The sequence below is a fragment of the Aquarana catesbeiana genome, linkage group LG02 (genome assembly GCF_042186555.1).
Source record: "Aquarana catesbeiana isolate 2022-GZ linkage group LG02, ASM4218655v1, whole genome shotgun sequence".
NCBI lineage: Eukaryota > Metazoa > Chordata > Amphibia > Anura > Ranidae > Aquarana > Aquarana catesbeiana.
The window spans coordinates 90,394,606-90,407,475 of record NC_133325.1 but is presented as its reverse complement, the minus strand read 5'-3'; the positions used below and the strand labels follow the sequence as shown (position 1 = coordinate 90,407,475).

The 12,870-nt window shown below is 43.6% G+C and overlaps 1 protein-coding gene across 1 annotated transcript in view; it reads right to left on the bottom strand.

Moving 5' to 3' along the window:
• Positions 1 to 12,870, bottom strand: part of GPD1 (glycerol-3-phosphate dehydrogenase 1) — a 76,433-nt gene that overhangs the window by 18,042 nt on the left and 45,521 nt on the right. The gene's annotated exons all lie outside the window — the stretch shown is intronic.

The following is a 12,870-nucleotide window of genomic DNA, read 5'->3' as shown; positions in this document are numbered from 1 at the left end:
CTTCAGTGTCCAGCCACATGTTGGGTCTATGACCTGGACCAGGTTGTAATGCTTTACTACAATGTTACATGCAAGGAGCTTCATCACCTGGCTATACTTACTGTATGCCAGGGATGTCTGTGTCACAAGACTACCTACAAAAAGACATGAATCCTTTGGCAAGTAAAACAGATCACGTGTATTTAGCGGTATGCTTGGAGTTCAGCTTTAAAGTGACAGCCTGATTATGTTTAAGAAAATATTGCAGTTTTGCAGATGGTAAACCACAGAAGTAATCATGGGTAGATAGTTGTTGCTTAGTATTTCTGTTCAGCTAAACAGCGTTGTTGCAGTAACACACTCATAAATGGGCCTATACAGTGTCTTGAAAAAGTATTCATACCCACATTTCCACAGTTTGTCATGTTACACCCAAAAACTTTACAGCCTTTTTGGGAATGTCTCTACCAGCTTTGCACATCTAGAGAGTGACATTTTTTCCCATTATTGTTTGCAAAATAGCTCAAGCTCTGTCAGATTGGATGGAGAGAGTCTGTGAACAGCAATTTCCAAGTCCTTGCCACAGATTCTCAATTGGATTTAGGTCTGGACTTTGACTGGGCCATTCTAACACATGAATATGCTTTGATCTAAACCATTCCATTGTAGCTCTGTCTGTATGTTTAGTGTCAATGTCCTGCTGGAAGGTGAACCTCCGCCCCAAGTCTCAAGTCTTTTGCAGACTCTAACAGGTTTTCTTCTAAGATTGCCCTGTATTTGGCTCCATCCATCTTCCCATCAACTCTGACCAACTTCCCTGTCCCTGCTGAAGAAAAGCATCCCCATAACATGATGTGGTCACCACCATGTTTCACAGTGGGGATGGTGTGTTTAGGGTGATGTGCAGTGTTAGTTTTCCACCACACATAGCATTTGCTTTTAGGCCAAAAAGTTAAAGGTCTCATCTGACCAGAGCACCTTCTTCCACATGTTTGCTGTGTCCCCCACATGGCGTCTTGCAAACTGCAAACAGGACTTCTTATGGCTTTCGTTTAACAATGGCTTTCTTCTTGCCACTCTTCAATGAGGCTCGGTTCATACTATTGCGATGTCAGACATCGCATGTGATTTGCACCGCATTGCAGATCACATGCATGTCTGTGCAATGCAAATTCAGCCATACAGATTGTATTCAGTGCAGCTGTGCATGGTAGCCAATCAGCTTCTAACTTCAGCTTGTTCAGATAAGCTTTGACAGTAAAACCTGGAAGTTGATTGATGTCTATGCAGAGCTGCACCAGATTTTGCACTCTTCAGTTTTAGTAAATCAACCCCAATCTGCCAGCCTACATTCTGGGCAATATAGCCCTTATATGCTGCGTCCTGCTTTGCTAACACCAATAGGAAGATGCATCTTTTCTGCTTGTGCATACTTGCCAGATTTTGTAATTACATAATAAAAAAATGATATATAATGAATACACATAAAAGAACTGAACATTGCAAAATAACTAACATAGCGTATCAATGCAACAGACTACAAAGGTAAAGGTCTATATTTTGCAAGAACAGAGAAGGTTAAGTAAAATACAAATACAAAAATACAAATATGTCTCAAATGTGGAAAACAAATAGCAATATAGCTGTGTACAGACTGGAAGAAAAGTTTGTAACAAGCAATTAGACCAATTTCAGGCCATGCTTCTCTGTGTTTCAGAACAACTACCACATCACACAAATGCAACTCCAACCAGCAATGAACTTTTCCCAGATCTATAGTCCAAACTTAATTTTTTTTGTTTTCAATAGACCACTGCATAGGCCTAAATGACTGTCATTATATTTTTTTTAGTCCTCTGGGTCCCTTTGGGCTCTTTCAGACGGGTGGTAATAAAAAGGGGCGGCTGATCCACATTTTTACCGTCTCCTGACCCTGAATTGTCAAAATACAGCCGGACAGGGCTGTATACATGCCTTGGCATTTTTAACCCTAGGTGCAGAGAATGACAAGCAGATCTGCTTGTCAAACTTGCCCATTGAGTTCAATGGGGTCACACCGCAACCATGAACATTACAGGCAGTGGCAGCCGCTCCATTAGGACCCCCCTAATCCATGCGCCTGGCCCCTAATCTACATTCAGGGCGCCGGACGCATGGATTTCAATTTTTTTTTCTTTTTTGAAGCACATGATTAGATCCTGAAGCTCTAATTGGCTTCAAAAAAGGGTGGGCTCGGGGCGCAGAGCACTGCGCCCTGAGCCCACCCAGTTGTGTGATAGCAAATTAATATTCGCTAATGTCTTCCTGCTTCTCCTCTTGGCCAATCAGGAAGCGGGTCCTAAGCCCTGATTGGCCAGGGAATCTTAGGACTCCCGGCCAATCGGGTCTCAGGACCCACTTCCTGTTCGGCCGGGAGGAGAAGCAATGGCCCAGCTCTTCCCTCGGCAAGCTGCAGCAGGTGGAGGGGCAGCTTCCAGGAGCCCTACCCTGACCTGGATCCAGTACCACCTCCTAAGGAAAGGACATGGATGGCGAGTGAGGGGGCAGGGGCAAATTCCAGGAGCCTGCATCTCCACTGATCATGGCCCACCGTCCGATCGCTGCCTTCCCGTCCATGTCCCCTGGGGGGGCTTTTGAGTGAGTGGGGGGGGGGGGGGGGCAGGTTTGTTTGCCCCCCCACCCAAAATATTGAGCACCAGCTGCCACTGATTACAGGGTTAAATCAGTCAGTGAGGAGGCAATATAACACCTCCTCACCACCTGTCAAATGCTCTCTGAAAAGTGTTCAGAACACAGATTGCCCTTCAGAGGGCACTGTAAGTCTGATAGAGCCCTTTGTGTTCTGTCCTGGAAACACAAAAGCAAGTGAGAAGAAATCTCTCCAAAGTCAAGAGAAATGCCCTCTCAGAGAGTTGTCACCAGAACAGGAGTCTCCTCCAGCTGCTGTTCAGCGACAATTATAAAATGTTGGATTTCCCATAATTCTCTGTACCACTGACAATGCTCACCAAGTCAAATGGGGAGAGGGTGAATCTTTCCTGGGGGGGGGAACACAGACAATACAAACCTGACTGATATTCTAACCCCTCCCCAAAAGGCAAAGGTTTTGGATATGGATACACCTTATTAAAGGACTCTGTTGCAAGAAGCCCATTTATAAAATGTAACCCTAATATACAACTCCTGCTGCAACTCTAAATTGGACGTGACAGTCGTTTTTTTTTTCTGACTGCTGCTGTCTTTAATAAAGTTTATTATGTGATTCGGATTGTCAGTGACCATAGCAAACCGACAAAACTTTAAGTGGAGCTGACCTATACATTTGTAATAAACCCGTAGGATAAGATATGGCTATCACACAGCGATTATGGGACCATTTTGTGGCTGTGCGCAGAATAATGACTATATTTTCAGACGCTTTGTTTGAGCACCAAAATCAGAGCAACTTTCCCCATCATTGTTATTATGTACTGGGCATGTCACAGCCACATAATAATAAAATCCAGCACATTGTATGTTCCCTGCAGTTTCATTGCTGGATATATACAAATAGCTTGTTTTCTGTCCAAGGACAAAACATAATAATTGCGTCTTCTTCAAATGATCATGGAGCAGCTGTAACTGCCGGGAAGTACCCAACTGGGGTGCAGCTTGTCACAGGGGCACACTATTCCTTCCTACCGCTCGCTACTCTGTAATTGTGCTGAAAAGCGGAATTATACTTTAGAATGAAAACACTCCAGGCAGGTTTTTTTATATGTATTATCTGTGAATTCCAAGGTTTTCTATTTGAAATTACTAGCAGTTTCCCTACTGATTATCCTTGAAAGTAGCAGGGAAACGTCTGTATCACCGCATAACGAAACCCCCCAAATCTCATCCAACATCTCATAGCAAAATGACGTTATAGCTGGCCATGCGCACAAAGATTTTATTTCCATTCAGGTTCAACGGAAAAAATGTAACAGAATTCTCTATGAATGCTAACATTGATGAATATTCTGCTGCAGCTTTTGTATTTTGACAGCTGTCACAATACCCAAACAGCGGCTGCATCTGATTGGATGCTGGAGCCGTTCGACCAAAAGTTTTTTCCACCGGGCTCCTGTGATGTCGAGGAGGAGGCAGCCAACAGGGCCACCCACTTTCAGCTTTTCATCGAGAATCAGACAAATTCACTCTGTGCTCTACATGGAAAAGCTGAGCTAAACTCCCGCTGTCAAAAACCGCAAACAGGCAGGATCTCTATTGCAAGAGAGACATACAATATCTCTTCTGCAATAAAATACACCGACCTGCTTGCTCCCTGTCGTCTGTGGCTTGTAAAGTGAGCTAGACATGGGCAGCTCAGGTTGCATTGCCAAGATGGTCCCTGTGTGCCAAAATGACTGCACATGTGCAGAAGTGACGTCATCCCGCACTGGCCAACGAAGATGGCCGAAGGCCGGCACCCAGCTGAAGATGCCAGTGCTGGTAAGTGACAGGGATTGTTGAAGGAAAGGTAAGTTTAGCTCCACTTAATTACTAAGTGTTAAGCCGGCCATGGACAGATCGAAATCCAGCCGGTTTGGCAGGAGCCAACCGAATTTCGATCTATGTATGGGCAGGCCAGTTGTATCTATCGATCGGCTTCCGTACAACCAGCCTTTCTGTTTTTTTCGTTCGATCGCTGCTGGCGGCTACAGCTGCCGGAAGTGATCAATGTATTCTGATGGCTGGGAAACCTCTCGCTGTCAGAATACAATAGCACAGCGGAAGGGATTCCCCCATCTACACTGACAGTGTTGATGGGGAAATCAAGCAATTGCATAATGTATGGCTTGCCTTAAGCTGGCCATACACCGATTGAATTCCATCCGATTCCTGGTGAATCATCTGAAATCTGGGTGATGGCTCCACCTGACATGACAAACTTCAATATGGAGACTGGAAGCAGCTAGGTGGAAAATCCTTGGCCAAACAGTGACTGCTGCCAATCAGATGCATATACTACTTAGGTATTCTGACAGCTATGGGTGTTGTGGCTGTTAAAATACAGCAGCCACCAGGGGAGATTTCTTCATCCATGCTGGGGGAATCAAGTGATTGCTCTCGTTTAGCCCACAGGGCTGAACAAGAGAAATCGACACTATATTACCAAAAGTATTGTGACACCTGCCTTTACACGCACATGAAATTTAATAGCATCCCAGTCTTAGTCCGTAGGGTTCAATATTGAGTTGGCCCACCCTTTGCGGCTATAACAGCGTCAACTATTCTGGGAAGGCTGTCCACAAGGTTTAGGAGGGCGTCTATGGGAATGTTTGACCATTCTTCCAGAAGCACATTTGTGAGGTCAGGCACTGATGTGGATGAGAAGGCCTGGCTCACAGTCTCTACTCTAATTCATCCCAAAGGTGTTCTATCGGGTTGAGGTCAGGAGTCTGTGCAGGCCAGTCAAGTTCCTCCACCCCAAACTTGCTCATCCATGTCTTTATGGACCTTGCTTTGTGCACTGGTCCAAATCATTTGGTGGAGGGGGGATTATGGTGTGGGGTTGTTTTTTAGGGGTTGGGTTTGGTCCCTTAGTTCCAGTGAAGGGAACTCTTAAGACATCATCATATTAAGACATTTTGGACAATTTCATGCTCCCAACTTTGTGGGAACAGTTTGGGGATGGCCCCTTCCTGTTCCAACATGACTGCGCACCAGTGCACAAAGCAAGGTCCATAAAGACATGGATGAGCGAGTCTGGGGTGGAGGAACTTGACTGGTCTGCACAGAGTCCTGACCTCAACCCGGTAGAACACCTTTGGGATGAATTAAAGCGGAGACTCTGAGCCAGGCCTTCTCATCCAACATCAGTGCCTGACCTCACAAATGCACTTCTAGAAGAATGGTCAAACATTCCCATAGACACACTCCTAAACCTTGTGGACAGCCTTCCCAGAAGAGTTGAAGCTGTTATAGCTGCAAAGGGTGAGCCACCCATCCCAGTCTTAACCCTACGGACGAAGATTGGGATACCATTAAAGTTTATGTGCGTGTAAAGGCAGGCGTCCCAATACTTTTGGCAATATAGTGTATGTGTGTATGGCTAACCTTACTGAGTGGAAAATGAATTCCTTCCTTCCTCCCCCACACCAGTACCCTTCATTACCACACTGCTGGCAGACACCTTGACTGAAATTTGAAGCCAATTAAATGTAATAAATATATATAACCTTTTGTGAAAAAAAAAGAATATATATAAGGATGACATTTTCAGAATAAACACTGGTCCATCTGTATCATATGGCATTTTCTAAATGATTACAGTTCACCTTTAATAATGATCAGTGTTACATGCTAAGTATACAGCAAGCTATACCAGCTGTACAGGATGCAAATAAGGAGCTTAAAGTGGAATGTAACTTTATCTGAGCACCACAAACTGAAAACGCCATTTAATTATTTTTTTATATTAAAAGTAAAGCTGCGCGATTTTGGCTAAAATAAGAATCATGATATTTTTGCTTAGAATAAAGATCATGATTCTCTTGCGGTATAACATCTTTCACATTATACAAAAAAATTGGGCTAACTTTACTGTTTAGGTTTTTTAAAAAAAATTCATTAAAGTGTATTTTTTTTTTTTTAAATTGCGTTTGAAAGACCGCTGCGCAAATACGGTGTGACATAAAATATTACAACAACCACCATTTTATTCTATAGGGTCTCTGTTAAAAAAAAAAAAAAAAATATATATATATATATATATATATATCATGTTTGGGTGTTCCAAGTAATTTTCTAGCAGAAAATAATGATTTTTACTTGTAATCAACAAATGTCAGAAAAGGTTTGGTCTTTAAATGGTTAAACTTCCTTCATTTACACGATGGAGTTCTAGCCTTTTAATAAAAAAACGAAAAGATACTTTGGGAGTTAGGCCCCTTTCACACTGGGGCGGTGGGGGCGTCGGCGGTAAAACAGCGCTATTTTTAGCGCTGTTTTCCCGTCATTTTTGCGGCTGTATTCGGCCGCTAGCGGTGCGGTTTTAACCCCCGCTGGACGCCGAAAAAGGGTTAAAACCGCTCGTACAGCGCGGCTATAGCCGCGGTATTGCCGCGGTATAGCCGCGCTGTCCCATTGATTTCAATGGGCAGGAGCAGTTTAGGAGCGGTGAATACACCGCTCCTTCACCACTCCAAAGATGCGGCTCGCAGGACTTTTTTTACCGTCCTGCCTGCGCACCGCTTCAGTGTGAAAGCCCTCGGGCTTTCACACTGAACATACAGCGGAGGCTGTTTAGGGGCGGTTTGCAGGCGGTATTTTTAGCGCAATAACGCCTGCAAACCGCCCCAGTGTGAAAGGGGCCTTATTTACTAAAGGAAAATCCACTTTGCACTGCAATTGCACTTGGAAGTAAAGTCGCTGTACATCCGAGGGGGAAATGCAAGGAAAATAAAAAACAGCATTTTAGCTTGCACATGATTGGATGATAAAATCAGCAGAGCTTCCCCTCATTTCAGATCTACCCCTTAGATTTAGAGCGACTGCACTTTCAAGTGCACTTGCAGTGCAAAGTGGATCTGCCTTTCGTAAATGAACCCCTTTGCTTCTACTTATTCCTGTGTTGTGATTAAACTTGGCACCAGGCTGCCCGGATTTATTTATTGTTTCTTTCCCAGCTGTGAGAACTCTCTGCACTTGTTAGAAAGAATCATGACATGCTGTTTTGAAGATCGGGAAGAGAAAAAGATCGCGATTTCGATTCTTAACGATTTATTGTGCAGCTCTAATTAAAAGCAAATTCCCCAATCCATCCATGTCTCCGCGCTTTACTTTGTTTAGATATCACTCTGAAAAACACCCTGCTAGCATTTTTATCCATGGCCATCTTGAGTAAGGGCAGATGATTCATGTAGCATTTACTTCCTGGAATCCATCTGCCCTTAGCTCAGGCATGCATGCAGGAGGGTGTGCTTAGCCAAGAAAGCCCCTCCTCCAGATGAAAGAAAAAAAATGCCATGAATACTCCTGGGATGTATGACATCATTTTGGCCTAGACCAGAAACCAGGAAGCAACTGAAGAAATGCAAAAAAAAAAAAAGAAGTTTAAAACAAGTAAATACGATATACTTTCCTACCTATAGTATTTACTAATGCTAGCAGCATGATGATTAAAAATAAACAATGTTGATTGGGAGAGTGAAGTTCCACTTTAATTTTTGATTGCGAGAGTTGATTAGTTCCGCTTTAAGGAATAGATACAGTGGGGACGGAAAGTATTCAGACCCCTTACATTTTTCACTCTTTGTTATATTGCAGCCATCTTCCTCTGACGTCTGCTGGGCAGTCACGTGACCGCCCGGCGCTGTCTTTCTCCAATGTTTGTATTACAGGGGGAGGTCACGTGACCGCCCGTCGCTGTCTTTCTCCAATGTTTGTATTACAGGGGGAGGTCACGTGACCGCCCGTCGCTGTCTTTCTCCAATGTTTGTATTACAGGGGGAGGTCACGTGACCGCCCGTCGCTGTCTTTCTCCAATGTTTGTATTACAGGGGGAGGTCACGTGACCACCCAGGGCTGTCTTTCTCCGATGTTTCTATTACAGGGGGAGCTCACATGACTGCACGGCGCTGTCTTTCTCCGATGTTTGTATTACAGGGGGAGGTCACGTGACCGCCCAGGGTTGTCTTTTTCCAATGTTTCTATTACAGGGGGAGGTCACGTGACTGCACAGCGCTGTCTTTCTCCGATGTTTGTATTACAGGGGGAGGTCATGTGACCGCCCGGCAGACGTCAGAGGGAGAGCTCAGCCCCTCCCTCTGTAATACATACAGCGGAGAAAGACAGCGCCGGGCGGTCACATGACCGCTGATCGGGAATAAGAAAAACTGTATTTATAGGAAGAATTTTAGAAAATGGCATATAGTATATGCATCATGTAATCCCGGCAGAGGGGCTGGCAGTGGCTGTGTGCACTGCCTTAACAACCCCATTAAGGATTTGGAGAAGATCTGTAAAGAGGAGTGAATCTAAATCCCTCCTGAGATGTGTGCAAACCTGGGCACCAACTACAAGAAACGTCTGACCTCTGTGCTTGCTGACAAGGGTTTTGCCACCAAGTACTAAGTCATGTTTTTTTGGGGGATCAGATACTTATTTTACTCACTGAACTGCAACACAATTTATAATGTTTGCATCATGTGTTTTTTTTTCTATTGGATTTTTGGATGAAATACTGATGATATATAGAATATGTAGAAAAATGTAAAATAATGCATTTGGGTGGTAAAAATATGAATGCAATCTATACACTGGGGGGAGAACCTCTGGGGGAATCTAGGATGGAAAAGGACCTGGGGGTCCTAGTAGATGATAGGCTCAGCAATGGCATGCAATGCCAAGCTGCTGCTAACAAAGCAAACAGAATATTGGCATGCATTAAAAAGGGGATCAACTCCAGAAATAAAACGATAATTCTCCCACTCTACAAGACTCTGGTCCGGCCGCACCTGGAGTATGCTGTCCAGTTCTGGGCACCAGTCCTCAGGAAGGACGTACTGGAAATGGAGCGAGTACAAAGAAGGGCAACAAAGCTAATAAAGGGTCTGGAGGATATTAGTTATGAGGAAAGGTTGCGAGCTCTGAACTTATTCTCTCTGGAGAAGAGACCCTTGAGAGGGGATATGATTTCAATTTACAAATACTGTACTGGTGACCCCACAATAGGGATAAAACTTTTTCGCAGAAGTGAGTTTAACAAGACTCGTGGCCACTCATTAAAATTTGAAGAAAAGAGGTTTAAGCTTAAACTACGTAGAGGGTTCTTTACTGTAAGAGCGGCAAGGATGTGGAATTCCCTTCCACAAGTGGTGGTCTCAGCAGGGGGCATCGATAGTTTCAAGAAATTATTAGATAATCACCTGAATGACCGCAACATACAGGGATATACAATGTAATACTGACATATAATCACACACATAGGTTGGACTTGACGGACTTGTGTCTTTTTTTGACCTCACCTACTATGTAACTATGTAACTGTCTCTATCATTTAAAATACACCTATGATAAACATTATAGACCCTTTATTTCTTTGTAAGTGGCAAACTTACAAAATCTGCCACTGGATCAAATAATTATTTTCCCCACTGTAACACCTCCCTCTCTTCTCCATAACAGGGGGAGGTGTTTTGTAGTCCATGTAGATATCAGAGAACAATGCTAACTGATAACAGTCCAGAGGAAGTTATTGGCTCACAGCCACATGGACAGCTACGTTTTTCACTTGTGGAACAAATATAATAAAATAGTTTTAATGGGTTAGTTATCAAAACAAATAACAAATAAGCAAATAACCGAATGTTTGGTTAGAGATCACACACACTTTAATTTCTGACATTTTCCTGCATTCTGGTTTATTTCGCCCAACTGGATAAACCTTCCTCATGTACAATGTTCATTATCATTTGTTTACTTTTAATTATCACAAAGCTAATCTCAAGGGTTTCACGCGGCATAAAACAGTGGGCAGTGAATAGGCACCATAAAAGATTGCCCAAACTCTTATCTGTTCTGCTGACCCAAATTAGTTCCACATAAGTGATTCAATCACCACGCTTCTATTTAGTGGCCCTCTTACACCTATACAGCTGTTAACTGTCTTCTCCAATTCATTGCTCAGCAGAGCGGAATGTTCTGACATTATGTTAATAAACTTGTTTTCAGCTCCATCCCCAGTCCAGCAGATGGATGCTACAGAAACAATCATCGGGCCAAGGATTTTTCTTTTCCCCTCAACAATAAAAACAATTTGTGGTATTTTTAATTCCATAAGATAGCGATAAAAACGCTCCAAGCATTTGCTAGATAATTGTGCTGTTATATTGTGTGATTCCACTCCGAGGAAGGATAATGAACCTCATTTGTGGTGCAGTCAGCAGTGACATATGTCCATACTAGGCACTATCTCCACCCATAACTGAACGGCATTTTAGGGCCAGAGTGGAGTCATGGATCAAAATGTAGTTCTGCTATATCTAAAGAAAATAAATCATTAAAATGTTTTTTTTTAAATGCAACTAGTATGAATCTGCCTTATTTTGGAGATACTATAAGAACCAATTAACTGAAAAGGAAAATTATGTTTGGAAAAGTTGAAGAGAAAGAAGAGGGAGACCAGCGAGAAGGTGGATGGATACAGTCACATTACGTATGGACAATGCCATTGGGAAGACCTAAGACCCAAATACAAGACCATTCTGAAGAACAGGGGTGAGCCCAGGCGGATTCAGACACAACCAGTCGTTTCTAATTTTTATTATGTAATGTAATGCAAGTGGGAAAATGGAAATCCCATCCTTATCTATCGATTCATTTGTACAGTGCCTTGAAAAAGTATTCATACCCCTTGAAATTTTTCACATTTCGTCATGTTACAACCAAGATCGTAAATGTACTTTATTGGGATTTTATGTGATAGACCAACACAAAGTGGCACATAATTGTGAAGTGGAAGGAAAATGATAAATGTTTTTCAAATTTGTTTAATTGCTTGCCGCCCGCTCATTTGACGGCGGAGCGTTGCGGCTCTCGTTCTGGGACGACGTCATATGACGGCTTTCGCGCCCGCAGCATGGTGGTCTTGGCCGCACTGTGTTGCTAGGACACGGCGCAACCCCGATCTCTGTAAAGAGCTGCGTCCGCAGCTCTTTAACCATGTGATCGGCTGTGTCCAATCACAGCCGGTCACATTTAAACAAGGAAGTGCCGGTAATCGGCGCTCCTCGCCTCACACTGACAGAGTGTGTGGCAAAGAGAGCCGATCAGCGGCATCTCCACACAGGGGAACATCTAGGAATGTAATCAGGGCACTGATCATCAGTGCCCTGATTACAGTATAGCAATACAGTGTCACCATACAGTGCCCACCATTGCCAGCAATCAGTGCCCACCAGTGGCAGCAATCAGTGCCCGCAAGTGCCACCAATCAGTGCCCATTAGCGATGCCAGTCAGTGCTGGCTATCAGTGCCACCTATCAGTGCTGCCCATCAATGCCCATCACTGCTGTCAATCAATGCCCATCAGTGTCGCCCATCAGTACTGCCTATCCATGCTGCCTATCCATGCCACCTATCAGTGCCCACCAGTGCCGCCTATCAGTGCCCACAAGTGATGCCTATTAGTGCCCATCAGTGCCATCTAGCAGTGCCCATCAATGCCGCCTATCAGTGCTCATCAGTGCCACCTATCAGTGCCCATAAGTGTGGCATATTAGTGCCTCCTCATCAGTGTCCATAAGTGTCACCTTATCAATGCCCACCAGTTCAGCCTATCAGTGCCCATCAGTCCTGCCTCATCAGCGCACATCAGTGAAGACTAAAAATTTACTGACAGAAAAAAAGCAAAAAAACTTTTTTTTTCCAAAATCTTTGGTCTTTTTTTTTTGTAAAAAATAAAAAACCCAGCCGTGATTAAATACCACCAAAAGAAAGCTCTATTTGTGTGAATAAATTGATAAAAAATGTGTTTGGGTACAGTGTAGCACGACCGCACAATTTCCATTCAAAGACAGCGCTCAAAGCTGAAAAATGGCTTGGGCAGGAAGGGGGTGTAAGTGCCCGGTAGGCAAGTGGTTAAAAAACAAATATGTGAAAAGTGTGGCGTGCATTTGTATTCAGCCCCCTGAGTCAATACTTTGTAGAACCGCCTTTCACTGCAATTATTTTTTTTATTTATTTCAGGTACTTATATAGCGCCGTCAATTTACGCAGCGCTTTACATATACATTGTACATTCACATCAGTCCCTACCCTCAAGGAGCTTACAATCTAAGGTCCCTAACTCACATTCATACATACTAGGAACAATTTAGACAGGATCCAATGAACCTACCAGCATGTCGTTGGAGTGTGGGAGGA